Source organism: Leuresthes tenuis, unplaced genomic scaffold (assembly GCF_036924035.1).
Source record: "Leuresthes tenuis unplaced genomic scaffold, fLeuTen1.0.hap1 SCAF_48, whole genome shotgun sequence".
NCBI classification, from domain to species: domain Eukaryota; kingdom Metazoa; phylum Chordata; class Actinopteri; order Atheriniformes; family Atherinopsidae; genus Leuresthes; species Leuresthes tenuis.
Genome location: NW_027325402.1, coordinates 134,534 through 160,900, shown reverse-complemented (window position 1 = coordinate 160,900; position 26,367 = coordinate 134,534). Strand labels below are relative to the sequence as shown.

Sequence of the window (26,367 nt, the reverse complement as noted above, 5' to 3'; positions counted from 1 at the left end):
AGGAAATCACAAAATTATTACATAAAATGAGTGAAATCAATTGAAGAATGCCTTTCTGAAGAGCTGTTTACCACAGATGAGCAGCTTTGCGACCAAGCACATTGTAGATCGCTTTACTGCCAAAATGATCTAGTTTAATGGATTGGTTTAGACATTTATAACAGCATTTTAAGAACAAAGAGAGAAACAAAAAGGGACAACGCTTCATGGTGGAAGGTGATGTATAAATAACTGTGTATATGATGAAGGAGAGACCATTTGAGCAGCACAGCCATTTCGCAGCACAGGGACAGCAGTCCAAGTTAAAGGATCTCCCATGTGGTATCACCTGTCACACTGTGTCAAGGCATCAAAAGAAGAAAAAATCACCAAACTCAAGGACAAAGAGACGAAGACTCCGGTGAACGAAGAGAGAGGACTTACAAACCAGAAATACAAAAGGATGCTCGATATCAAGATCCAGAAGAAGAGGCTAACAATGCCACGAACACTTACGATGCTGGGAATGATGCCAGCAATGAACAGAGAAGAAGATTCAGTGTCATCAATCTGCAACACGTGCCTCTAATGAGGGGGTGAATATAGAATCCTCAACGATTACAACGTCTCTGGGAACTGTGACAACAACAAGGTTTAAACCATTTTGATATATATTGTAACCTATTGGCTAAGGAATAGTGCTGAAAATGAGGTAAATCTAATCCACCACTGTCCTTGGTCTTCTGTAGGGTTTTTAAACTAAGACGTGGTGGTTTGTTTTTCCACAGAAATTTGGAGATGCATGAATCTAGTGACTTAAACCAAGTAGCAGATGGTTTTATGGGGATCATTGAGAACAAATAGTTAACTTTTGGTAGTATCATCATTTTAATGGTTGTAACTCTCCCCATAAGTGATATAGGTAAGGACTTCCAACGAGAGAGATCGTCCTCTACTCTCTTTACTAATTGCACATAATCCATCTGTACTTATCAGTTTAATATGTGATATGTCTATGCAAGGACTACATATTAAATGGATTTTTATCAATAGGAGTTGAAAAAGGAGCTTGCTCCGTTCACTCCAAGCATCGACCCGGTACTGCAGTGCCGCTGGGAACGGTGCGCTCTCCTCTGCTCTTGTGAAAAAGCTAACAGCGGTGCAGGATGGAAGTTTCTTTTAGTCTGCTGAGAAAAGAGAGTGAATGCGAAGTAGACTTTAACACGGCTCTGGGAGCGAGCCGAGTGCGGGCTAACCAGGAGAAATGCTTGAAAGAAACGCGACACCGAATGAGCGGTCAGAACAAAGCCTCAATACGGTGTTCCTGTGGTGTTTTTATAAAATGCGGTGAAAATAAAGGTGGGAATGCCCCATAGAAAACTAAAAGGTGGAGCGGAAGTGTTCGGCTGCAAGAAGGTGTGAATGTCCGACTATATTTGGTGAAAAGCAGGTGAAGCAAGGTCTGAATGCCCAACCTTACATCATCAAAAGCGAGATCAGAGGTTTTTGGCTGCAAGAAGGCCATAGTTTGCCAAAAGCGGGTAAGGTGCGAATGACCGACTAAATATCAACAAAAGTGGGGGCGGAGGTCTTCGGATGCAAGTGGGTGTGAATATCCCACCATACAAGTATGGTGGAGAGGAAGCTGTGAATGGCCGACCATAGTTTGCAAAAAGCGGGTGAGAAAAGGTGCGAATGTCCAACCATACATGATCGAAACAGGGTGTTTGGCTGCGACAAGGTGTGAATGTCCACCCATAATTAATGAAAAGCGGGCAACAAGTAGGTTCGAATGCCATACCATACATCATCAAAAGCAGGAGTGGATGTGTTTGGCTACAAGAATGTTTGAATGTCCGAGCATAGTTTGTAAAAAGCGGGTAAGAAAAGGTTCGAATGCCCGAACATACACCATCAAAAGAGGGAGCGGAGGTGTTCCGCTGTAAGACGGTGTGAATGTCCGACCATAGTTGGTAAAAAGTGGGTATGAAAAGGTGCGAATGCCCAAATTCGGCTGCAAAAAACTGTGTTCGGCTGCAAAAAGGTGTGAATGTTCGACTAAAGTTTGTAAAAAGCGGGTAAGACAAGGTGCGAATGCCTGACAATGTATGATCAAAAGCGGGAGCGGAGGTGTTCAGCTGCAAGAAGGTCTAAATGTCCATAATTAATTGCTAGAAAACATGAAAGAAAATTTTCGAAAATCAATCCGCACATGATCATAAGTGGGAGAGGAGGTGTTCAGCTGCAAGAAGGTGTGAATATCCTACCATAATTGCTGAAAAATGTGTTAGAAACGGTAAGAATCCCGGACCATACCTCATCAAAAGCTAGAGAGGTGGTGTTCGGCTACAAGTAGGTGTGAATGTCTGACTAAAGTTCAAATATATTAACAAAAGCGGGAGGAGAGGTCTTCGGATGAGTGGTTGAGAATTTCCAACCATAATCTATAAAATGCGGTGAAAAAAAAGGTGTGATAGAAACCTAAAAGGTGGAGCGGAAGTGTTCGGCTGCAAGAAGGTGTGAATGTCCATCTATAGTTGGTGAAAAGCAGGAAAAGCAAGGTCTGAATGCCCAATCTTACATCATCAAAAGCGAGATCAGAGGTGTTTGGCGGCAAGAAAACGGGTAAGGTGTGAATGACCGACTAAATATCAACAAAAGTGGGGGCGGAGATCTTCGGATGCAAGTGGGTGTGAATATCCCACCATACAAGTATGGTGGAGAGGAAGCTGTGAATGGCCGACCATAGTTTGCAAAAAGCGGGTGAGAAAAGGTGCGAATGTCCAACCATACATGATCAAAACAGGGAGCGGAGGTGTTTGGCTGTGACAAGGTGTGAATGTCCACCCATAATTAATGAAAAGCGGGCAACAAGTAGGTTCGAATGCCCAACCATACATCAACAAAAGCAGGAGTGGATGTGTTTGGCTACAAGAAGGTTTGAATGTCCGAGCATAGTTTGTAAAAAGCGGGTAAGAAAAGGTGCGAATGCCCGACAAAGTATGATCAAAAGAGGGAGTGGAGGTTTTCGGCTACAAGGTTTGAATGTACGACCATAGTTTGTAAAAAGCGGGTAAGAAAAGGTGCGAATGCCCGAACATACACCATCAAAAGAGGGAGCGGAGGTGTTACACTTGAAAGACGGTGTGAATGTCCGACCATAGTTGGTAAAAAGTGGGTAAGAAAAGGTTCGAATGCCCGAATATATACCATCAAAAGCGGAAGCGGAGGTGTTCGGCTGCAAGAAGGTGTGAACGTCCGACCAAAGTTTGTAAAAAGCAGTTAAGAAAAGGTTCGAATATCCAACCAAACATAATCAAAAGTGGGAGCAGAGCTGTTCGACTGCAAGTAGGTGTGAATATCCACCCATAATTCCTGAAAAATGGGTAAGAAAAGGTGCGAATGCCCAACCATACATCATCAAAAGAAGAAGTGGATGTGTTCTGCTACAAGAAGGTTTGAATGTCCGACCATAGTTTGTAAAAAGCGGGTAAGAAAAAGTTCGAATGCCCGAACATACACCATCAAAAGAGAGAGCGGAGGTGTTCCGCTGTAAGATGCTGCGAATGTCCGACCATAGTTGGTAAAAAGCGGGTAAGAAAAGGTTAAAAAACCGGACTGTACACAATCAATAGCGGGAGCGGAGTTGTTCGGCTACTAAAAGGTGTGAAAGTCCGACCATGGTTTGTAAAAAGCGGGTAAGAAAAGGTGCGAATGCCGGACAATGTATGATCAAAAGAGGGAACGGAGGTGTCATATTATTATTATTATATATCATATGTCATATGTCATAAACTGCTTTGTCATATTTTTCAGCAAGTATGGTCGGACATTCACACCTACTCACAGCCGAACACCTCCGCTCCCGCATTTGATGGTGTATAGTCGGGCATTCTCACCATTTCTCATCAGGTTTTTGCAAATTATGATCTGACATTCACACCTGCTTTTGATGATGTATGGTTGGGCATTCGCACCTTTTTTTACCCATTTTTCAGGAATTATGGGTGGACATTCACACCTTCTTGCAGCTGAACACCTCCTCTCCCGCATATGATCATGTGCGGTTTGATATTCGAAAATTTTCTTTCATGTTTTTTAGCAATTATTGATGGACATTGAGACCTTCTTGCAGCTGAACACCTCTGCTCCCGCTTTTGATGGTGTATAGTCGGGCTTCCGAGCCTTTTCTTCCCCGGTTTTTACAAATTATGGTTGGACATTCAGACCTTCTTGCAGCCGAAAACCTCCGCTCCCTCTTTTGATCATACATTGTCGGGCATTCACACCTTTTCTTAACCGCTTTTTACAAAACATGGTCGGACTTTCACACCTTCTTGTAGCCGAACACATCCCTTCCCGCTATTGATTGTGTACAGACGGCCATTTTAACCTTTTCTTACCCGCTTTTTACCAACTACGGTCGGACATTCACATCTTCTTATGGCGGAACACCTCCGCTCCCTCTTTTGATGGTGTATGTTCGGGCATTCGAACCTTTTCTTACCCGCTTTTAACAAACTATGCTCGGACATTCAAACCTTGTAGCCGAACACATCCAGTCCTGCTTTTGATGATGTATGGTTGGCCATTCGAACTTTTTCTTACCCGCTTTTTACCAACTACGGTCGGACATTCACACCTTCTTATGGCGGAACACCTCCGCTCCCTCTTTTGATGGTGTATGTTTGGGCATTCGAACCTTTTCTTACCCGCTTTTTACAAACTATGGTCAGACATTCAAACCTTCTTGTAGCCGAACACATCCAGTTCTGCTTTTGAGGATGTATGGTCGGACTTTCACACCTTTTAGTAGCCAAACCACTCCGCTCCCGCTATTGATTGTGTACAGTCGGGTATTTTAACCTTTTCTTACCCGCTTTTTACCAATTATGGTCGGACATTCACACCTTCTTACAGCGGAACACCTCCGCTCCCTGTTTTGATCATTTATGGTCTGGCAATACTACCTTTTCTTACCCGTTTTTGAGTAATTATGGCTGGACATTCACAGCTTCTTGCATCCGAACACCTCTTCTCTGCTTTTGATGATGAATAGTCCGGCATTCTTACCTTTTCTAACACATTTTTCAGTAATTATTGTCGGTCATTCACACCTTTCTCATCAGCTTTTTGCAAATTATGATCTGACATTCACACCTACTTGCAGCCGAACACCTCGGCTTCCGTTTTTGATGGTGTATATTTTGGCATTCGAACCTTTTCTTACCCACTTTTTACAAACTATGCTCGGATATTCACACCTTCTTGCAGCCGAACACATCCACTTCTGCTTTTTATGATGTATAGTTGGGCATTCACACCTTTTCTTACCCATTTTTCAGTAATTATTGGTTGGAAATTCAGACCTTGCAGCCGAACACCACCGCTCCCTCTTTTGATCATACATTGTCGGGCATTCGCACCTTGTCTTACCTGCGTTTTACAAACCATGGTCGGACTTTCACACCTTCTTGTAGCCGAACAACTCCGCTCCCGCTATTGATTGTGTAGAGTCGGGTATTTTAACCTTTTCTTACCCGCTTTTTACCAATTATGGTCGGACTTTCACACCGTCTTACAGCGGAACACCTCCGCTCCCTCTTTTGATGGTGTATGTTCGGGCATTCGAACTTTTTCTTACCCACTTTTTACAAACTATGGTCGGACATTCAAACCTTCTTGTAGCAGAACACATCCACTTCTTCTTTTGATGATGTATGGTTGGGCATTCGCACCTTTTCTTACCCATTTTTCAGGAATTATGGGTGGACATTCACACCTATTTGCAGTCGAACAGCTCAGCTCCCACTTTTGATTATGTTTGGTTGGATATTCGAACCTTTTCTTACCTGCTTTTTACAAACTTTGGTCGGACGTTCACACCTTCTTGCAGCCGAACACCTCCGCTTCCGCTTTTGATGGTATATATTCGGGCATTCGAACCTTTTCTTACCCGCTTTTTACCAACTATGGTCGGACATTCGCACCATCTTACAGCGGAACACCTCCACTCCCTCTTTTGATGGTGTATTTTCGGGCATTCGCACCTTTTCTTACCCGCTTTTTACAAACTATGGTTGGACATTCAAACCTTCTTGTAGCTGAAAATCTCCACTCCCTCTTTTGATCATACATTGTCGGGCATTCGCACCTTTTCTTACCCGCTTTTTACAAACTATGCTCGGACATTCAAACCTTCTTGTAGCCAAACACATCCACTCCTGCTTTTGTTGATGTATGGTTGGGCATTCGAACCTACTTGTTGCCCGCTTTTCATTAATTATGGGTGGACATTCACACCTACTTGCAGCCGAACACCTCGGCTTCCGCTTTTGATGGTGTGTATTTTTGCATTCGAACCTTTTCTTACCCGCTTTTTACAAACCATGGTCGGACTTTCACACCTTCTTTTAGCCGAACAACTCCGCTCCCGCTATTGATTGTGTAGAGTCGGGTATTTTAACCTTTTCTTACCCGCTTTTTACCAACTATGGTCGGACATTCACACCTTCTTACAGCGGAAAACCTCCGCTCCCTCTTTTGATGGTGTATGTTCTGGCATTTGAACCTTTTCTTACCCACTTTTTACCAACTATGCTCGGACATTCACACCTTCTTGCAGCGAAACACCTCCGCTCCCTCTTTTGATTGTGTATGTTCGGGCATTCAAACCTTTTCTTACCCGCCTTTTACAAACTATGGTCGGACATTCAAACCTTCTTGTGGCCGAACACATCCACCTCTGCTTGTGATGATGTATAGTTGGGCATTCACACCTTTTCTTATCCATTTCTCAGTAATTATTGGTGGACATTCAGACCTTCTTGCAGCTGAACACCTCTGCTCCCGACTTTGATGGTGTATAGTCGGGCTTTCGAGGCTTTTCTTCAACGGTGTTTACAAATTATGGTTGGAAATTCAGACCTTGCAGCCGAACACCTCCGCTCCCTCTTTTGATCATACATTGTCGGGCATTCGCACCTTGTCTTACCCGCGTTTTACAAACCATGGTCGGACTTTCACACCTTCTTGTAGCCGAACAACTCCGCTCCCGCTATTGATTGTGTACAGTCGGGTATTTTAACCTTTTCTTACCCGCTTTTTACCAATTATGGTCGGACATTCACACCGTCTTACAGCGGAACACCTCCGCTTCCAATTTTGATGGTGTATGTTCGAGCATTCGAACTTTTTCTTACCCACTTTTTACAAGCTATGGTCGGACATTCAAACCTTCTTGTAGCAGAACACATCCACTTCTTCTTTTGATGATGTATGGTTGGGCATTCGCACCTTTTCTTACCCATTTTTCAGGAATTATGGGTGGAAATTCACACCTACTTGCAGTCGAACAGCTCTGCTCCCACTTTTGATTATGTTTGGTTGGATATTCGAACCTTTTCTTAACTGCTTTTTACAAACTTTGGTCGGACGTTCACACCTTCTTGCAGCCGAACACCTCCGCTTCCGCTTATGATGGTATATATTCGGGCATTCGAACCTTTTCTTACCCGCTTTTTACCAACTATGGTCGGACATTCGCACCATCTTACAGCGGAACACCTCCGCTCCCTCTTTTGATGGTGTATGTTCGGGAATTCGCACCTTTTCTTACCCGCTTTTTACAAACTATGGTTGGACATTCAAACCTTCTTGTAGCCGAAAACCTCCACTCCCTCTTTTGATCATACATTGTCGGGCATTCGCACCTTTACTTACCCGCTTTTTGCAAACTATGCTCGGACATTCAAACCTTCTTGTAGCCAAACACATCCACTCCTGCTTTTGTTGATGTATGGTTGGGCATTCGAACCTACTTGTTGCCCGCTTTTCATTAATTATGGGTGGACATTCAGACCTACTTGCAGCCGAACACCTCGGCTTCCGCTTTTGATGGTGTATATTTTTGCATTCGAACCTTTTCTTACCCGCTTTTTACAAACCATGGTCGGACTTTCACACCTTCTTTTAGCCGAACAACTCCGCTCCTGCTATTGATTGTGTAGAGTCGGTTATTTTAACCTTTTCTTACCCGCTTTTTACCAACTATGGTTGGACATTCACACATTCTTACAGCGGAACACCTCCGCTCCCTCTTTTGATGGTGTATGTTCGGGCATTCGAACCTTTTCTTACCCGCTTTTTACAAACTATGCTCGGACATTCACACCTTCTTGCAGCGGAACACCTCCGCTCCCTCTTTTGATGGTGTATGTTCGGGCATTCGAACCTTTTCTTACCCACTTTTTACAAACTATGCTCGGACATTCACACCTTCTTGCAAAGAAACACCTCCGCTCCCTCTTTTGATTGTGTATGTTCGGGCATTCAAACCTTTTCTTACCCGCCTTTTACAAACTATGGTCGGACATTCAAACCTTCTTGTGGCCGAACACATCCACTTCTGCTTTTGATGATGTATAGTTGGGCATTCACACCTTTTCTTACCCATTTTTCAGTAATTATTGGTGGACATTCAGACCTTCTTGCAGCTGAACACCTCTGCTCCCGCTTTTGATGGTGTATAGTCGGGCTTTCGAGGCTTTTCTTCAACGGTGTTTACAAATTATGGTTGGAAATTCAGACCTTGCAGCCGAACACCTCCGCTCCCTCTTTTGATCATACATTGTCGGACATTCGCACCTTGTCTTACCCGCGTTTTACAAACCATGGTCGGACATTCACAGCTTCCTCTCCACCATACTTGTATGGTGGGATATTCACACCCACTTGCATCCGAAGACCTCCGCCCCCACTTTTGTTGATATTTAGTCGGTCATTCACACCTAACCCGTTTTCTTGCAGCCAAACACCTCTGATCTCGCTTTTGATGATGTAAGATTGGGCATTCAGACCTTGCTTTTCCTGCTTTTCACCAACTATAGACGGACATTCACACCTTCTTGCAGCCGAACACTTCCGCTCCACCTTTTAGGTTTCTATCACACCTTTTTTTTCACCGCATTTTATAGATTACGGTTGGAAATTCTCAACCACTCATCCGAAGAGCTCTCCTCCCGCTTTTGTTAATATATTTGAACTTTAGTCAGACATTCACACCTACTTGCAGCCGAACACCACCTCTCTAGCTTTTGATGATGTATGGTCCGGCATTCCTACCGTTTCTAACACATTTTTCAGCAATTATGGTAGGACATTCACACCTTCTTGCAGCTGAACACCTCCTCTCCCACTTATGATCATATGCAGATTGATTTTCGAAAATTTTCTTTCATGTTTTCTAGCAATTAATGATGGACATTTAGACCTTCTTGCAGCTGAATACCTCCGCTCCCGCTTTTGATCATACATTGTCAGGCATTCGAACCTTGTCTTACAAACTTTAGTCAAACATTCACACCTTTTTGCAGCCGAACACAGTTTTTTTCAGCCGATTTTGGGCATTCGAACCTTTTCATACCCACTTTTTACCAACTATGGTCGGACATTCAAACCTTCTTGTAGCCGAACACATCCAGTCCTGCTTTTGATGATGTATGTTCAGGCATTCGAACCTTTTCTTACCCGCTTTTTACAAACTATGCTCGGACATTCAAACCTTCTTGTAGCCGAACACATCCACTCCTGCTTTTGATGATGTATGGTTGGGCATTCGAACCTACTTGTTGCCCGCTTTTCATTAATTATGGGTGGACATTCACACCTTGTCGCAGCCAAACACCTCCGCTCCCTGTTTTGATCATGTATGGTTGGACATTCGCACCTTTTCTCACCCGCTTTTTGCAAACTATGGTCGGCCATTCACAGCTTCCTCTCCACCATACTTCTATGGTGGGATATTCACACCCACTTGCATCCGAAGACCTCCGCCCCCACTTTTGTTGATATTTAGTCGGTCATTCGCACCTTACCCACTTTTGGCAAACTATGGCCTTCTTGCAGCCAAAAACCTCTGATCTCGCTTTTGATAATGTAAGGTTGGGCATTCAGACCTTGCTTCACCTGCTTTTCACCAAATATAGTCGGACATTCACACCTTCTTGCAGCCGAACACTTCCGCTCCACCTTTTAGTTTTCTATGGGGCATTCACACCTTTTTTTTCACCGCATTTTATAAAAACACCACAGGAACACCGTATTGAGGCTTTGTTCTGACCGCTCATTCGGTGTCGCGTTTCTTTCAAGCAATTCTCCTGGTTAGCCCGCACTCGGCTCGCTCCCAGAACCGTGTTAAAGTCTACTTCGCATTCACTCTCTTTTCTCAGCAGACTAAAAGAAAGTTTCATCTTGGGCTCCCTGAAACTTCCATCCTCCACCGCTGTTTGCTTTTTCACAAGAGCAGAGGAGAGCGCACCGTTCCCAGGGGCACTACAGTACCGGGTCGATGCTTGGAGTGAACGGAGCAAGCTCCTTTTTCAACTCCTATTGATACAAATCCATTTAATATGTAGTCCTCGCATAGAGGACACATCAGACATTAAACTAATAAGAACAGATACTACACTTGATCTTAGCCAAAAGGCCGAGAAGCGATAACTGTCCACTGGTTCACGTCCGAGGGCCCTTCCTGGCACAATGCGCACTTGTAGCGGTGTTCTTTTTATGGCCATAGTGTCACTTTGCACCTCGGCCCACCCGCTGCACTGAGCACTCTTCAGCCCTTTTAAATGGTATAACTTTACACTACCGCACGCTCCAGCGAGCACCATTCAAGCAACAACTTTGCACTCCAGCTTCGAACATTGGCACAGTCGCAACAAGTAAGGCGACTCTACTCAGAAAAGTCACTCTGCATAGTAACAAGATTTCTTTTGCACAGACAGAAAGGGCTTCATCCGCAAAGGTAAAGCCTGCCAAAAATAGAAACAACTCATTAGTGCTGCTCAACGTTGTACTTTGCAGTAAAACAAAGAGCAAATCTAAAGATTCAGGAATCCGAGAATAAGCTTACTTCCATGAGTTCTTCACGATTTCGGATTTTGCTATAAAATGAATTCCTTCACTCAAACTAAATTAAAACTGCTAAACCGCTAATCTGTTACATGCAAGGCAGATGTCAAATTCACCGAAATAGGATCTAAGGGTATTTGGCCAATCGAGCTGTAGCAGCTTCGGTAAAAGAGTATAAGTTGAAGAGTTTGTGAATAAAGGTGTGCGCACACATAGTGAGTTGTAGGAAAATAGGCAGGGAGCAATGCCGGCTGGGGTATAGGTTCTTGTATGTTGTCTGACTGTTTGATTTGAATGTGTTGTGTAAGTGTCCTGTTGAATGTTACATGTTTGGGCTTTGACACGCTTCACTGTGGTTGTTAACTGTGTGGTGTGTCCTGAAATGTTATATGTTTGGGCTGTGTGACATGCTTAATGCTTTTCAGTAGCAACCCACTTATTGATATATAGCAACTGACAACATAAGAAGTCCGGACATACTTTGATAGTAGTTGTAGAAGTATCCTTATTGATAATAGATAAACTAATTCATAGTGATAGAACAGTAGATGAACAGGTGCCTGCACATGTCTCATGAAAATAAAATGGGTGTATGATTGCTGACGGCAGAGCAATACTGCCAAACTTATGAGTTCTTGTGGCAAACTTGATTCAGTGTCTTGACGTGTATACGCTGTTTCGCTGACTTGTCACAAGAAACAAAGTGTGTTTGATAAGATCCGACCATTTTATTACGGGAGGATCAGTATGTATGGATTCTGATGTGACTGATAAACTCATTCGTATCTTAAGCATAATCTAATACGTGAGACAACGCCCTGGCACACAATCAAAAAAAAAAAAAAGAGAGAGCGGTTTTGTGTCCCCACAGTCCATAATGTAGAAAAGAGAGAAAAAAAGCCTTTCTGATTTGTTGTGTGTGCTCACAGTGCAGAGTGTAGAGAAAAGAGAGAAAAGAAAGCCGTTTTGGTGTCACGGGTGTTGTGACTTACACACACACATTTCTGAATTGAGAAAGGAAATTATTTTAGAGGAAGCACTAGAGTTTAGATCCCACATTTGTTGATAGGCATTCATTTAATTTTTCTTTTAATCAGTTTTAAAGTGAATACTAACTGAGAAATGAAAAAGGTGAAGAGTTTAGAAGCTTGGTTCAAGAGCAAAACTTGGTTTATGATCAGCTGAGTCTCTAAACAGAACAGCAAAGGGCTTCATCGAACATTTAAAAAAGATTCAGATTGTTAGAATATCCAGAATTTATAGGAATGGTGGTGATTACTCTTATTTTCTAGAATGGAAATAACTGCACCATGTCTGTTTTATGAATTTAAGGGGCTAAAAAGTTTTGTTCTCGTTTTTCTATGATTAACCGAATGTATGTGAGAGTCCAAACAGACAGAAGGGTTACGGCCGAGCGCTGGACCTTCCAAAAAAGATGAGACAGGCTGGACCCGTGCCATACTAGTTAAGGCCTGCCTGTGGATAACAGGTTCTTTAAACTCTCACACACACAAACTCACACACGTTCGCACACATACACCCATACACACACACATTCTTGAACTTGCTGCAAGATTAAACCTTTGCATTAACTGACTCCAGCAACTCTGAGTCTCATTGAGAGACTTTTCTCAACAATTGGGTCCTCAAACCAGATCTCAACGTTTTTTCCGCTGTCCAGGGTCGGAGCTGAAACCGTGCACGGGGGAGTCCAGTACTCCTAATGAAAGACCCCCTGCTGAATTGCGGTAATTAGGGGCCAGTGTCCACTGAAAGGGGGAAAAAGGGACGAGATCGTACTTTTGAATCAATGGCCAGAAGCCATTGGCAGTGCAGGCATCAACAATAATGGTGTTATTTCACCCATTAACACTTAAGGTACCCCATGCAGTGGCTGTGATATGGTTACTTAACAAAATATCTTTACCAGACATCTCTCCTACATAACAGTTCTTCTTTCACAGCCACACCTTGTTGTCGAGAGATGTGCTACACTTAATCCATCCACACTGCTACCTACCCCACAGATGGAAAGCCAGAAATAACCATCAGTGTTTTACCCAGGCCAGACTTAACTGATATACGTTATGAAAATGCAGAAATAACTATATTTATTCAACAGATCAAGGAAAAAAACCCTGATGGCACAAATGCTACAGGATTTGCAGTAGTAACAGAAACTGAAGTTTTCTTAAAACAACCACTACCAAAAAATTACTCTGTTCAAGCAGTCGAATTGGTAGCTTTAACTGAAGCTTGTAAATTAAATAACAAAAAGGTTGTTAACGTTTACACTGACAGTCAGTATGCCTTCTCAACTGTACATGTGTTAACACAGCATTGGAAAAACAGGTATGTTGACATCCACAGCTAAATGTATAAACTACAAATATTTTAGCATTATTAGATGTTATTCAATTGCCATCTACAATAGACTCGTATGAATGACCGGAAGGAAAACCATACTGCCAAAGAATTTGTTTAAATATGCTGCAGTATTGAGCCACGGACCATGTCATGTCTCAACAGGAGGGATGGAAGCAATAATGAACCAGGTTTTTACAGCATATGGTTTTACTAATTATTAAAAACATTTTTTTAGAATAAATAAATGAATAAAGTTTTGTCTAGCAGGTCAAATATGTGCAAAATACATTCCACAGGGCAATCTAAGACCAAAACGATGATAATTCCCTAAGCCAGTGTATCTTTTTCAACATATTTGTTTGGATTTCATTATTTCATTATTTTGTAGATTTCATTGAACTAAATTAATGTTAAGGGAAACGATTCTGCTCAGTGACAACAGAGGTTTTTACCAAATGGTCTGAAATATTTCCATGTGCACAAGCAGATGCACTCTCAGTAGCAAAATCACGCGTAAAATAACTCATTTCTAGATTTGAAATTCCTGAAAAGATCTTCAGTGATAATTTGACACACTTTGTAAACAATGTCATCTCACTGATGGCAAAGAACTTAAAATAGACCTTAGAAACCACTGTGATATAGAAGGTTTCGCTAACACATTGGAATTGTTTTACTATTTACATATGCATGTGCAGTGAAGAATTGCTTGCTGCTGATAAATGCAAAGAAGAACAGCTTACACATAAATTATTACATAGAATTAGTGAAATCAATTGAAGAATGCCTTTCTGAAGAGCTGTTTACCACAGATGAGCAACTTTGCGACCAAGCACATTGTAGATCGCTTTACTGCCAAAATGATCTAGTTTAATGGATTGGTTTAGACATTTATAACAGCATTTTAAGAACAAAGAGAGAAACAAAAAGGGACAACGCTTCATGGTGGAAGGTGATGTATAAATAACTGTGTATATGATGAAGGAGAGACCATTTGAGCAGCACAGCCATTTCGCAGCACAGGGACAGCAGTCCAAGTTAAAGGATCTCCCACGTGGTATCACATGTCACACTGTGTCAAGGCATCAAAAGAAGAAAAAATCACCAAACTCAAGGACAAAGAGACGAAGACTCCGGTGAACGAAGAGAGAGGACTTACAAACCAGAAATACAAAAGGATGCTCGATATCAAGATCCAGAAGAAGAGGCTAACAATGCCACGAACACTTACGATGCTGGGAATGATGCCAGCAATGAACAGAGAAGAAGATTCAGTGTCATCAATCTGCAACACGTGCCTCTAATGAGGGGGTGAATATAGAATCCTCAACGATTACAACGTCTCTGGGAACTGTGACAACAACAAGGTTTAAACCATTTTGATATATATTGTAACCTATTGGCTAAGGAATAGTGCTGAAAATGAGGTAAATCTAATCCACCACTGTCCTTGGTCTTCTGTAGGGTTTTTAAACTAAGACGTGGTGGTTTGTTTTTCCACAGAAATTTGGAGATGCATGAATCTAGTGACTTAAACCAAGTAGCAGATGGTTTTATGGGGATCATTGAGAACAAATAGTTAACTTTTGGTAGTATCATCATTTTAATGGTTGTAACTCTCCCCATAAGTGATATAGGTAAGGACTTCCAACGAGAGAGATCGTCCTCTACTCTCTTTACTAATTGCACATAATCCATCTGTACTTATCAGTTTAATATGTGATATGTCTATGCAAGGACTACATATTAAATGGATTTTTATCAATAGGAGTTGAAAAAGGAGCTTGCTCCGTTCACTCCAAGCATCGACCCGGTACTGCAGTGCCGCTGGGAACGGTGCGCTCTCCTCTGCTCTTGTGAAAAAGCTAACAGCGGTGCAGGATGGAAGTTTCTTTTAGTCTGCTGAGAAAAGAGAGTGAATGCGAAGTAGACTTTAACACGGCTCTGGGAGCGAGCCGAGTGCGGGCTAACCAGGAGAAATGCTTGAAAGAAACGCGACACCGAATGAGCGGTCAGAACAAAGCCTCAATACGGTGTTCCTGTGGTGTTTTTATAAAATGCGGTGAAAATAAAGGTGTGAATGCCCCATAGAAAACTAAAAGGTGGAGCGGAAGTGTTCGGCTGCAAGAAGGTGTGAATGTCCGACTATATTTGGTGAAAAGCAGGTGAAGCAAGGTCTGAATGCCCAACCTTACATCATCAAAAGCGAGATCAGAGGTTTTTGGCTGCAAGAAGGCCATAGTTTGCCAAAAGCGGGTAAGGTGCGAATGACCGACTAAATATCAACAAAAGTGGGGGCGGAGGTCTTCGGATGCAAGTGGGTGTGAATATCCCACCATACAAGTATGGTGGAGAGGAAGCTGTGAATGGCCGACCATAGTTTGCAAAAAGCGGGTGAGAAAAGGTGCGAATGTCCAACCATACATGATCGAAACAGGGTGTTTGGCTGCGACAAGGTGTGAATGTCCACCCATAATTAATGAAAAGCGGGCAACAAGTAGGTTCGAATGCCATACCATACATCATCAAAAGCAGGAGTGGATGTGTTCGGCTACAAGAAGGTTTGAATGTCCGAGCATACACCATCAAAAGAGGGAGCGGAGGTGTTCCGCTGTAAGACGGTGTGAATGTCCGAGCATAGTTGGTAAAAAGTGGGTATGAAAAGGTTCGAATGCCCAAATTCGGCTGCAAAAAACTGTGTTCGGCTGCAAAAAGGTGTGAATGTTCGACTAAAGTTTGTAAAAAGCGGGTAAGACAAGGTGCGAATGCCTGACAATGTATGATCAAAAGCGGGAGCGGAGGTGTTCAGCTGCAAGAAGGTCTAAATGTCCATAATTAATTGCTAGAAAACATGAAAGAAAATTTTCGAAAATCAATCCGCACATGATCATAAGTGGGAGAGGTGTTCAGCTGCAAGAAGGTGTGAATATCCTACCATAATTGCTGAAAAATGTGTTAGAAACGGTAAGAATCCCGGACCATACCTCATCAAAAGCTAGAGAGGTGGTGTTCGGCTACAAGTAGGTGTGAATGTCTGACTAAAGTTCAAATATATTAACAAAAGCGGGAGGAGAGGTCTTCGGATGAGTGGTTGAGAATTTCCAACCATAATCTATAAAATGCGGTGAAAAAAAAGGTGTGATAGAAACCTAAAAGGTGGAGCGGAAGTGTTCGGCTGCAAGAAGGTGTGAATGTCCATCTATAGTTGGTGAAAAGCAGGAAAAGCAAGGTCTGAATGCCCAATCTTACATCATCAAAAGCGAGATCAGAGGTGTTTGGCGGCAAGAAAACAGGTAAGGTGTGAATGACCGACTAAATATCAACAAAAGTGGGGGCGGAGATCTTCGGATGCAAGTGGGTGTGAATATCCCACCATACAAGTATGGTGGAGAGGAAGCTGTGAATGGCCGACCATAGTTTGCAAAAAGCGGGTGAGAAAAGGTGCGAATGTCCAACCATACATGATCAAAAGAGGGAGCGGAGGTGTTTGGCTGTGACAAGGTGTGAATGTCCACCCATAATTAATGAAAAGCGGGCAACAAGTAGGTTCGAATGCCCAACCATACATCAACAAAAGCAGGAGTGGATGTGTTTGGATACAAGAAGGTTTGAATGTCCGTGCATAGTTTGTAAAAAGCGGGTAAGAAAAGGTGCGAATGCCCGACAAAGTATGATCAAAAGAGGGAGTGGAGGTTTTCGGCTACAAGGTTTGAATGTACGACCATAGTTTGTAAAAAGCGGGTAAGTAAAGGTGCGAATGCCCGAACATACACCATCAAAAGAGGGAGCGGAGGTGTTTCACTGCAAGAAGGTGTGAATGTCCGAGCATAGTTTGTAAAAAGTGGGTAAGAAAAGGTTCGAATGCCAGAACATACACCATCAAAAGAGGGAGCGGAGGTGTTCCGCTGTAAGAAGGTGTGAATGTCCGACCATAGTTGGTAAAAAGCGGGTAAGAAAAGGCTAAAATACCCAACTCTACACAATCAATAGCGGGAGCGGAGTTGTTCGGCTAAAAGAAGGTATGAAAGTCCGACCATGGTTTGTAAAAAGCGGGTAAGAAAAGGTTCGAATGCCAAAATATACACCATCAAAAGCGGAAGCCGAGATGTTCGGCTGCAAGTAGGTGTGAATGTCAGATCATAATTTGTAAAAAGCTGATGAGAAAGGTGTGAATGACCAACAATAATTGCTGAAAAATGTGTTAGAAAAGGTAAGAATGCCGGACCATTCATCATCAAAAGCGGGAGAAGAGGTGTTCGGCTGCAAGAAGCTGTGAATGTCCAGCCATAATAACTCAAAAACGGGTAAGAAAAGGTAGTATTGCCAGACCATAAATGATCAAAACAGGGAGCGGAGGTGTTCCGCTGTAAGAAGGTGTGAATGTCCCACCATAATTGGTAAAAAGCGGGTAAGAAAAGGTTAAAATACCCGACTGTACACAATCAATAGCGGGATTGGAGTTGTTTGGCTACTAAAAGGTGTGAAAGTCCGACCATGGTTTGTAAAAAGCGGGTAAGAAAAGTTGCGAATTACGGACAATGTATGATCAAAAGAGGGAACGGAGGTTTTCGGCTGCAAGAAGGTCTAAATGTCCAACCATAATTTGTAAAAACCGGGGAAGAAAAGGCTCGGAAGCCCGACTATACACCATCAAAAGCGGGAGCGGAGGTGTTCAGCTGCAAGAAGGTCTGAATGTCCATCAATAATTGCTAGAAAACATGAAAAAAAATGTTCGAATATCCAACCGCACATGATCATAAGTGGGAGAGGAGGTGTTCAGCTGCAAGAAGGTGTGAATGTCCACCCATAATTCCTCAAAAATGGGTAAAAAAAAAGGTGCGAATGCCCAACCATACATCATCAAAAGCAGGACTGGATGTGTTCGGCTACAAGAAGGTTTGAATTTCCGAGCATAGTTTGTAAAAAGCGGGTAAGAAAAGGTTCGAATGCCCGAACCTACACCATCAAAAGAGGGAGCGGATGTGTTCCGCCATAAGAAGGTGTGAATGTCCGACCGTAGTTGGTAAAAAGCGGGTAAGAAAAGGTTAAAATACCCGACTGTACACAATCAATAACGGGAAGGGATGTGTTCGGCTACAAGAAAGTGTGAAAGTCCAACCATGTTTTGTAAAAAGTGGTTAAGAAAAGGTGCGAATGCCCGACAATGTATGATGAAAAGAGGGAGCGGAGGTTTTCGGCTGCAAGAAGGTCTGAATGTCCAACCATAATTTGTAAAAACCGGGGAAGAAAAGGCTCGAAAGCCCGACTATACATCATCAAAAGCGGGAGCGGAGGTGTTCAGCTGCAAGAAGGTCTCAATGTCCATCAATAATTGCTAGAAAACATGAAAGAAAATTTTCGAATATCAAACCGCACATGATCATATGCGGGAGAGGAGGTGTTCAGCTGCAAGATGGTGTGAATGTCCACCCATAATTCCTGAAAAATGGGTAAAAAAAGGTGCGAATGCCCAACCATACAACATCAAAAGCAGGTGTGAATGTCAGATCATAATTTGCAAAAACCTGATGAGAAAAGGTGAGAATGCCCGACTATACACCATCAAATGCGGGAGCGGAGGTGTTCGGCTGTGAGTAGGTGTGAATGTCCGACCATACTTGCTGAAAAATATGACAAAGCAGTTTTCACTTGGTTTGAGTGAAGGAATTCATTTTCTATCAAAATCCGAAATTTTGTAGAACTGGTGAAAAGAAGCTTATTCTCGGATTCCTAAAGGTTTAGTGTTGTTCTTTGGTATACTGCAAAGTAATACTTTCTATTTTGTTGAAACCCATTCAGACATGGATAAATATGAAGGACAAAGCAGTTTTAACTTGGTTTGAGTGAAGGAATTCATTTTCTATCAAAATCCAAAATTTTGTAGAACTGGTGAAAAGAAGCTTATTCTCGGATTCCTAAAGGTTTAGTGTTGTTCTTTGGTATACTGCAAAGTAATACTTTCTATTTTGTTGAAACCGATTCAGACATGGATAAATATGAAGTACAAAGCAGTTTTAACTTGGTTTGAGTGAAGGAATTCATTTTATATCAAAATCCAAAATTTTGTAGAACTGGTGAAAAGAAGCTTATTCTCGGATTCCTAAAGGTTTAGTGTTGTTCTTTGGTATACTGCAAAGTAATACTTTCTATTTTGTTGAAACCCATTCAGACATGGATAAATATGAAGGACAAAGCAGTTTTAACTTGGTTTGAGTGAAGGAATTCATTTTATATCAAAATCCAAAATTGTGTAGAACTGGTGAAAAGAAGCTTATTCTCGGATTCCTAAAGGTTTAGTGTTGTTCGTTGGTATACTGCAAAGTAATACTTTCTTTTTTGTTGAAACCTATTCAGACATGGATAAATATTAAGGACAAAGCAGTTTTAACTTGGTTTGAGTGAAGGAATTCATTTTATATCAAAATCCGAAATTGTGTAGAACTGGTGATAAGAAGCTTATTTTCGGATTTCTAAAGGTTTAGTGTTGTTCTTTGGTATACTGCAAAGTAATACTTTCTTTTTTGTTGAAACCTATTCAGACATGGATAAATATGAAGGACAAAAGCAGTTTTAACTTGGTTTGAGTGAACGAATTCATTTTATATCAAAATCCAAAATTGTGTAGAACTCGTCAATCGACGCTTATTCTCGGATTCCTGAAAAGGTTTAGAGTTGTTCTTTCCTATCCTGCAAAGTACAACGTTCTTTTTTGTTTAAAGCTATTTAGACATGAATAAATATGAAGGACAAAGCAGTTTTAACTTGGTTTGAGTGAAGGCATTCATTTTATATCAAAATCCGAAATTGTGTAGAACTCGTGAAAAGAAGATTATTCTCGGATTCCTAAAGGTTTAGTGTTGTTCTTTCCTATCCTGCAAAGTACAACGTTCTTTTTTGTTTAAAGCTATTATGACATGGATAAATATGAAGGACAAAGCAGTTTTAACTTAATCGGTTTCAACAAAATAGAAAGTATTACTTTGCAGTATACCAAAGAACAACACTAAACCTTTAGGAATCCGAGAATAAACTTATTTCCACGAGTTCTACACAATTTCGGATTTTGATATAAAATGAATTCCTTCACTCAAACCAAGTTAAAACTGCTTTTTCCTTGATATTTATCCATGTCTGAATCGGTTTCAACAAAATAAAAAGTATTACTTTGCAGTATACCAAAGAACAACACTAAACCTTTAGGAATCCGAGAATAAACTTATTTCCACGAGTTCTACACAATTTCGGATTTCTATATAAAATGAAATCCTTCACTCAAACCAAGTGAAAACTGCTTTGTCATTTTTTTCAGCAAGTATGGTCGGACATTCACACCTACTCACAGCCGAACACCTCCGCTCCCGCATTTGATGGTGTATAGTCGGGCATTCTCACCATTTCTCATCAGGTTTTTGCAAATTATGATCTGATATTCACACCTGCTTTTGATGATGTATGGTTGGGCATTCGCACCTTTTTTTACCCATTTTTCAGGAATTATGGGTGGACATTCACACCTTCTTGCAGCTGAACACCTCCTCTCCCGCATATGATCATGTGCGGTTTGATATTCGAAAATTTTCTTTCATGTTTTTTAGCAATTATTGATGGACATTGAGACCTTCTTGCAGCTGAACACCTCTGCTCCCGCTTTTGATGGTGTATAGTCGGGCTTCCGAGCCTTTTCTTCCCCGGTTTTTACAAATTATGGTTGGACATTCAGGCCTTCTTGCAGCCGAAAACCTCCGCTCCCTCTTTTGATCATACATTGTCGGGCATTCACACCTTTTCTTAACCGCTTTTTACAAAACATGGTCGGACTTTCACACCTTCTTGTAGCCGAACACATCCCTTCCCGCTATTGATTGTGTACAGACGGCCATTTTAACCTTTTCTTACCCGCTTTTTACCAACTACGGTCGGACATTCACACCTTCTTATGGCTGAACACCTCCGCTCCCTCTTTTGATGGTGTATGTTCGGGCATTCGAACCTTTTCTTACCCGCTTTTAACAAACTATGCTCGGACATTCAAACCTTGTAGCCGAACACATCCAGTCCTGCTTTTGATGATGTATGGTTGGGCATTCGCACCTTTTTTTTTACCCATTTTTGAGGAATTATGGGTGGACATTCACACCTTCTTGCAGCTAAACACCTCCGCTCCCACTTATGATCATGTGCGGTTTGATATTCGAAAATTTTCTTTCATGTTTTCTAGCAATTATTGATGGACATTCAGACCTTCTTGCAGCTGAACCCCTCTGCTCCCGCTTTTGATGGTGTATAGTCGGGCTTTCGAGCCTTTTCTTCCCCGGTTTTTACAAATTATGGTTGGACATTCAGACCTTCTTTTAGCCGAAAACCTCCGCTCCCTCTTTTGATCATACATTGTCGGGCATTCGCACCTTTTCTTACCCGCTATTTACAAAACATGGTCGGACTTTCACACCTTCTTGTAGCCGAACACATTCGCTCCCGCTATTGATTGTGTACAGTCGGGTATTTTAACCTTTTCTTACCCACTTTTTAGCAACTACGGTCGGACATTCACACCTTCTTATGGCGGAACACCTCCGCTCCCTCTTTTGATTGTGTATGTTCGGGCATTCAAACCTTTTCTTACCCGCCTTTTACAAACTATGGTCGGACATTCAAACCTTCTTGTGGCCGAACACATCCACTTCTGCTTGTGATGATGTATAGTTGGGCATTCACACCTTTTCTTACCCATTTCTCAGTAATTATTGGTGGACATTCAGACCTTCTTGCAGCTGAACACCTCTGCTCCCGCTTTTGATGGTGTATAGTCGGGCTTTCGAGGCTTTTCTTCAACGGTGTTTACAAATTATGGTTGGAAATTCAGACCTTGCAGCCGAACACCTCCGCTCCCTCTTTTGATCATACATTGTCGGGCATTCGCACCTTGTCTTACCCGCGTTTTACAAACCATGGTCGGACTTTCACACCTTCTTGTAGCCGAACAACTCCGCTCCCGCTATTGATTGTGTACAGTCGGGTATTTTAACCTTTTCTTACCCGCTTTTTACCAATTATGGTCGGACATTCACACCGTCTTACAGCGGAACACCTCCGCTCCCAAATTTGATGGTGTATGTTCGAGCATTCGAACTTTTTCTTACCCACTTTTTACAAGCTATGGTCGGACATTCAAACCTTCTTGTAGCAGAACACATCCACTTCTTCTTTTGATGATGTATGGTTGGGCATTCGCACCTTTTCTTACCCATTTTTCAGGAATTATGGGTGGAAATTCACACCTACTTGCAGTCGAACAGCTCTGCTCCCACTTTTGATTATGTTTGGTTGGATATTCAAACCTTTTCTTAACTGCTTTTTACAAACTTTGGTCGGACGTTCACACCTTCTTGCAGCCGAACACCTCCGCTTCCGCTTATGATGGTATATATTTGGGCATTCGAACCTTTTCTTACCCGCTTTTTACCAACTATGGTCGGACATTCGCACCATCTTACAGCGGAACACCTCCGCTCCCTCTTTTGATGGTGTATTTTCGGGCATTCGCACCTTTTCTTACCCGCTTTTTACAAACTATGGTTGGACATTCAAACCTTCTTGTAGCCAAACACATCCACTCCTGCTTTTGTTGATGTATGGTTGGGCATTCGAACCTACTTGTTGCCCGCTTTTCATTAATTATGGGTGGACATTCAGACCTACTTGCAGCCGAACACCTCGGCTTCCGCTTTTGATGGTGTATATTTTTGCATTCGAACCTTTTCTTACCCGCTTTTTACAAACCATGGTCGGACTTTCACACCTTCTTTTAGCCGAACAACTCCGCTCCCGCTATTGATTGTGTAGAGTCGGGTATTTTAACCTTTTCTTACCCGCTTTTTACCAACTATGGTTGGACATTCACACCTTCTTACAGCGGAACACCTCCGCTCCCTCTTTTGATGGTGTATGTTCGGGCATTCGAACCTTTTCTTACCCGCTTTTTACAAACTATGCTCGGACATTCACACCTTCTTGCAGCGAAACACCTCCGCTCCCTCTTTTGATTGTGTATGTTCGGGCATTCAAACCTTTTCTTACCCGCCTTTTACAAACTATGGTCGGACATTCAAAACTTCTTGTGGCCGAACACATCCACTTCTGCTTTTGATGATGTATAGTTGGGCATTCACACCTCTTCTTACCCATTTTTCAGTAATTATTGGTGGACATTCAGACCTTCTTGCAGCTGAACACCTCTGCTCCCGCTTTTGATGGTGTATAGTCGGGCTTTCGAGGCTTTTCTTCAACGGTGTTTACAAATTATGGTTGGAAATTCAGACCTTGCAGCCGAACACCTCCGCTCCCTCTTTTGATCATACATTGTCGGACATTCGCACCTTGTCTTACCCGCGTTTTACAAACCATGGTCGGACATTCACAGCTTCCTCTCCACCATACTTGTATGGTGGGATATTCACACCCACTTGCATCCGAAGACCTCCGCCCCCACTTTTGTTGATATTTAGTCGGTCATTCACACCTTACCCGTTTTCTTGCAGCCAAACACCTCTGATCTCGCTTTTGATGATGTAAGATTGGGCATTCAGACCTTGCTTTTCCTGCTTTTCACCAACTATAGACGGACATTCACACCTTCTTGCAGCCGAACACTTCCGCTCCACCTTTTAGGTTTCTATCACACCTTTTTTTTCACCGCATTTTATAGATTATGGTTGGAAATTCTCAACCACTCATCCGAAGACCTCTCCTCCCGCTTTTGTTAATATATTTGAACTTTAGTCAGACATTCACACCTACTTGCAGCCGAACACCACCTCTCTAGCTTTTGATGATGTATGGTCCGGCATTCTTACCGTTTCTAACACATTTTTCAGCAATTATGGTAGGACATTTACACCTTCTTGCAGCTGAACACCTCCTCTCCCACTTATGATCATGTGCAGATTGATTTTCGAAAATTTTCTTTCATGTTTTCTAGCAATTAATGATGGACATTTAGACCTTCTTGCAGCTGAACACCTCCGCTCCCGCTTTTGATCATACATTGTCAGGCATTCGAACCTTGTCTTACAAACTTTAGTCAAACATTCACACCTTTTTGCAGCCGAACACAGTTTTTTTCAGCCGAACTTGGGCATTCGAACCTTTTCATACCCACTTTTTACCAACTATGGTCGGACATTCAAACCTTCTTGTAGCCGAACACATCCAGTCCTGCTTTTGATGATGTATGTTCAGGCATTCGAACCTTTTCTTACCAGCTTTTTACAAACTATGCTCGGACATTCAAACCTTCTTGTAGCCGAACACATCCACTCCTGCTTTTGATGATGTATGGTATGGCATTCGAACCTACTTGTTGCCCGCTTTTCATTAATTATGGGTGGACATTCACACCTTGTCGCAGCCAAACACCTCCGCTCCCTGTTTTGATCATGTATGGTTGGACATTCGCACCTTTTCTCACCCGCTTTTTGCAAACTATGGTCGGCCATTCACAGCTTCCTCTCCACCATACTTCTATGGTGGGATATTCACACCCACTTGCATCCGAAGACCTCCGCCCCCACTTTTGTTGATATTTAGTCGGTCATTCGCACCTTACCCACTTTTGGCAAACTATGGCCTTCTTGCAGCCAAAAACCTCTGATCTCGCTTTTGATGATGTAAGGTTGGGCATTCAGACCTTGCTTCACCTGCTTTTCACCAAATATAGTCGGACATTCACACCTTCTTGCAGCCGAACACTTCCGCTCCACCTTTTAGTTTTCTATGGGGCATTCACACCTTTTTTTTCACCGCATTTTATAAAAACACCACAGGAACACCGTATTGAGGCTTTGTTCTGACCGCTCATTCGGTGTCGCGTTTCTTTCAAGCAATTCGCCTGGTTAGCCCGCACTCGGCTCGCTCCCAGAGCCGTGTTAAAGTCTACTTCGCATTCACTCTCTTTTCTCAGCAGACTAAAAGAAAGTTTCATCTTGGGCTCCCTGAAACCTCCATCCTGCACCGCTGTTTGCTTTTTCACAAGAGCAGAGGAGAGCGCACCGTTCCCAGGGGCACTACAGTACCGGGTCGATGCTTGGAGTGAACGGAGCAAGCTCCTTTTTCAACTCCTATTGATACAAATCCATTTAATATGTAGTCCTCGCATAGAGGACACATCAGACATTAAACTGATAAGAACAGATACTACACTTGATCTTAGCCAAAAGGCCGAGAAGCGATAACTGTCCACTGGTTCACGTCCGAGGGCCCTTCCTGGCACAATGCGCACTTGTAGCGGTGTTTTTTTTATGGCCATAGTGTCACTTTGCACCTCGGCCCACCCGCTGCACTGAGCACTCTTCAGCCCTTTTAAATGGTATAACTTTACACTACCGCACGCTCCAGCGAGCACCATTCAAGCAACAACTTTGCACTCCAGCTTCGAACATTGGCACAGTCGCAACAAGTAAGGCGACTCTACTCAGAGAAGTCACTCTGCACAGTAACAAGATTTCTTTTGCACAGACAGAAAGGGCTTCATCCGTAAAGGTAAAGCCTGCCAAAAATAGAAACAACTCATTAGTGCTGCTCAACGTTGTACTTTGCAGTAAAAGAAAGAGCAAATCTAAAGATTCAGGAATCCGAGAATAAGCTTACTTCCATGAGTTCTTCACGATTTCGGATTTTGCTATAAAATGAATTCCTTCACTCAAACTAAATTAAAACTGCTAAACCGCTAATCTGTTACATGCAAGGCAGATGTCAAATTCACCGAAATAGGATCTAAGGGTATTTGGCCAATCGAGCTGTAGCAGCTTCGGTAAAAGAGTATAAGTTGAAGAGTTTGTGAATAAAGGTGTGCACACACATAGTGAGTTGTAGGAAAATAGGCAGGGAGCAATGCCGGCTGGGGTATAGGTTCTTGTATGTTGTCTGACTGTTTGATTTGAATGTGTTGTGTAAGTGTCCTGTTGAATGTTACATGTTTGGGCTTTGACACGCTTCACTGTGGTTGTTAACTGTGTGGTGTGTCCTGAAATGTTATATGTTTGGGCTGTGTGACATGCTTAATGCTTTTCAGTAGCAACCCACTTATTCATATATAGCAACTGACAACAT

General features: G+C 42.4%; 2 non-coding genes and 2 pseudogenes across 2 annotated transcripts; 2 read left to right on the top strand and 2 right to left on the bottom strand.

The window, feature by feature from the left end:
- The first annotated feature begins 934 nt into the window (after positions 1 to 934).
- Positions 935 to 1,111, top strand: LOC140285632 (U2 spliceosomal RNA; annotated as a pseudogene).
- Positions 1,112 to 10,286: 9,175 nt separating this feature from the next.
- LOC140285608 (U2 spliceosomal RNA) lies at positions 10,287 to 10,477 on the bottom strand. The gene has a single exon (XR_011910618.1). It is a non-coding gene; the product is annotated as a U2 spliceosomal RNA (small nuclear RNA).
- Positions 10,478 to 14,930: 4,453 nt separating this feature from the next.
- LOC140285631 (U2 spliceosomal RNA) lies at positions 14,931 to 15,107 on the top strand (annotated as a pseudogene).
- A 10,190-nt stretch (positions 15,108 to 25,297) lies between these two features.
- LOC140285625 (U2 spliceosomal RNA) lies at positions 25,298 to 25,488 on the bottom strand. Its single transcript, XR_011910633.1, has one exon. It is a non-coding gene; the product is annotated as a U2 spliceosomal RNA (small nuclear RNA).
- Positions 25,489 to 26,367: the final 879 nt, after the last annotated feature.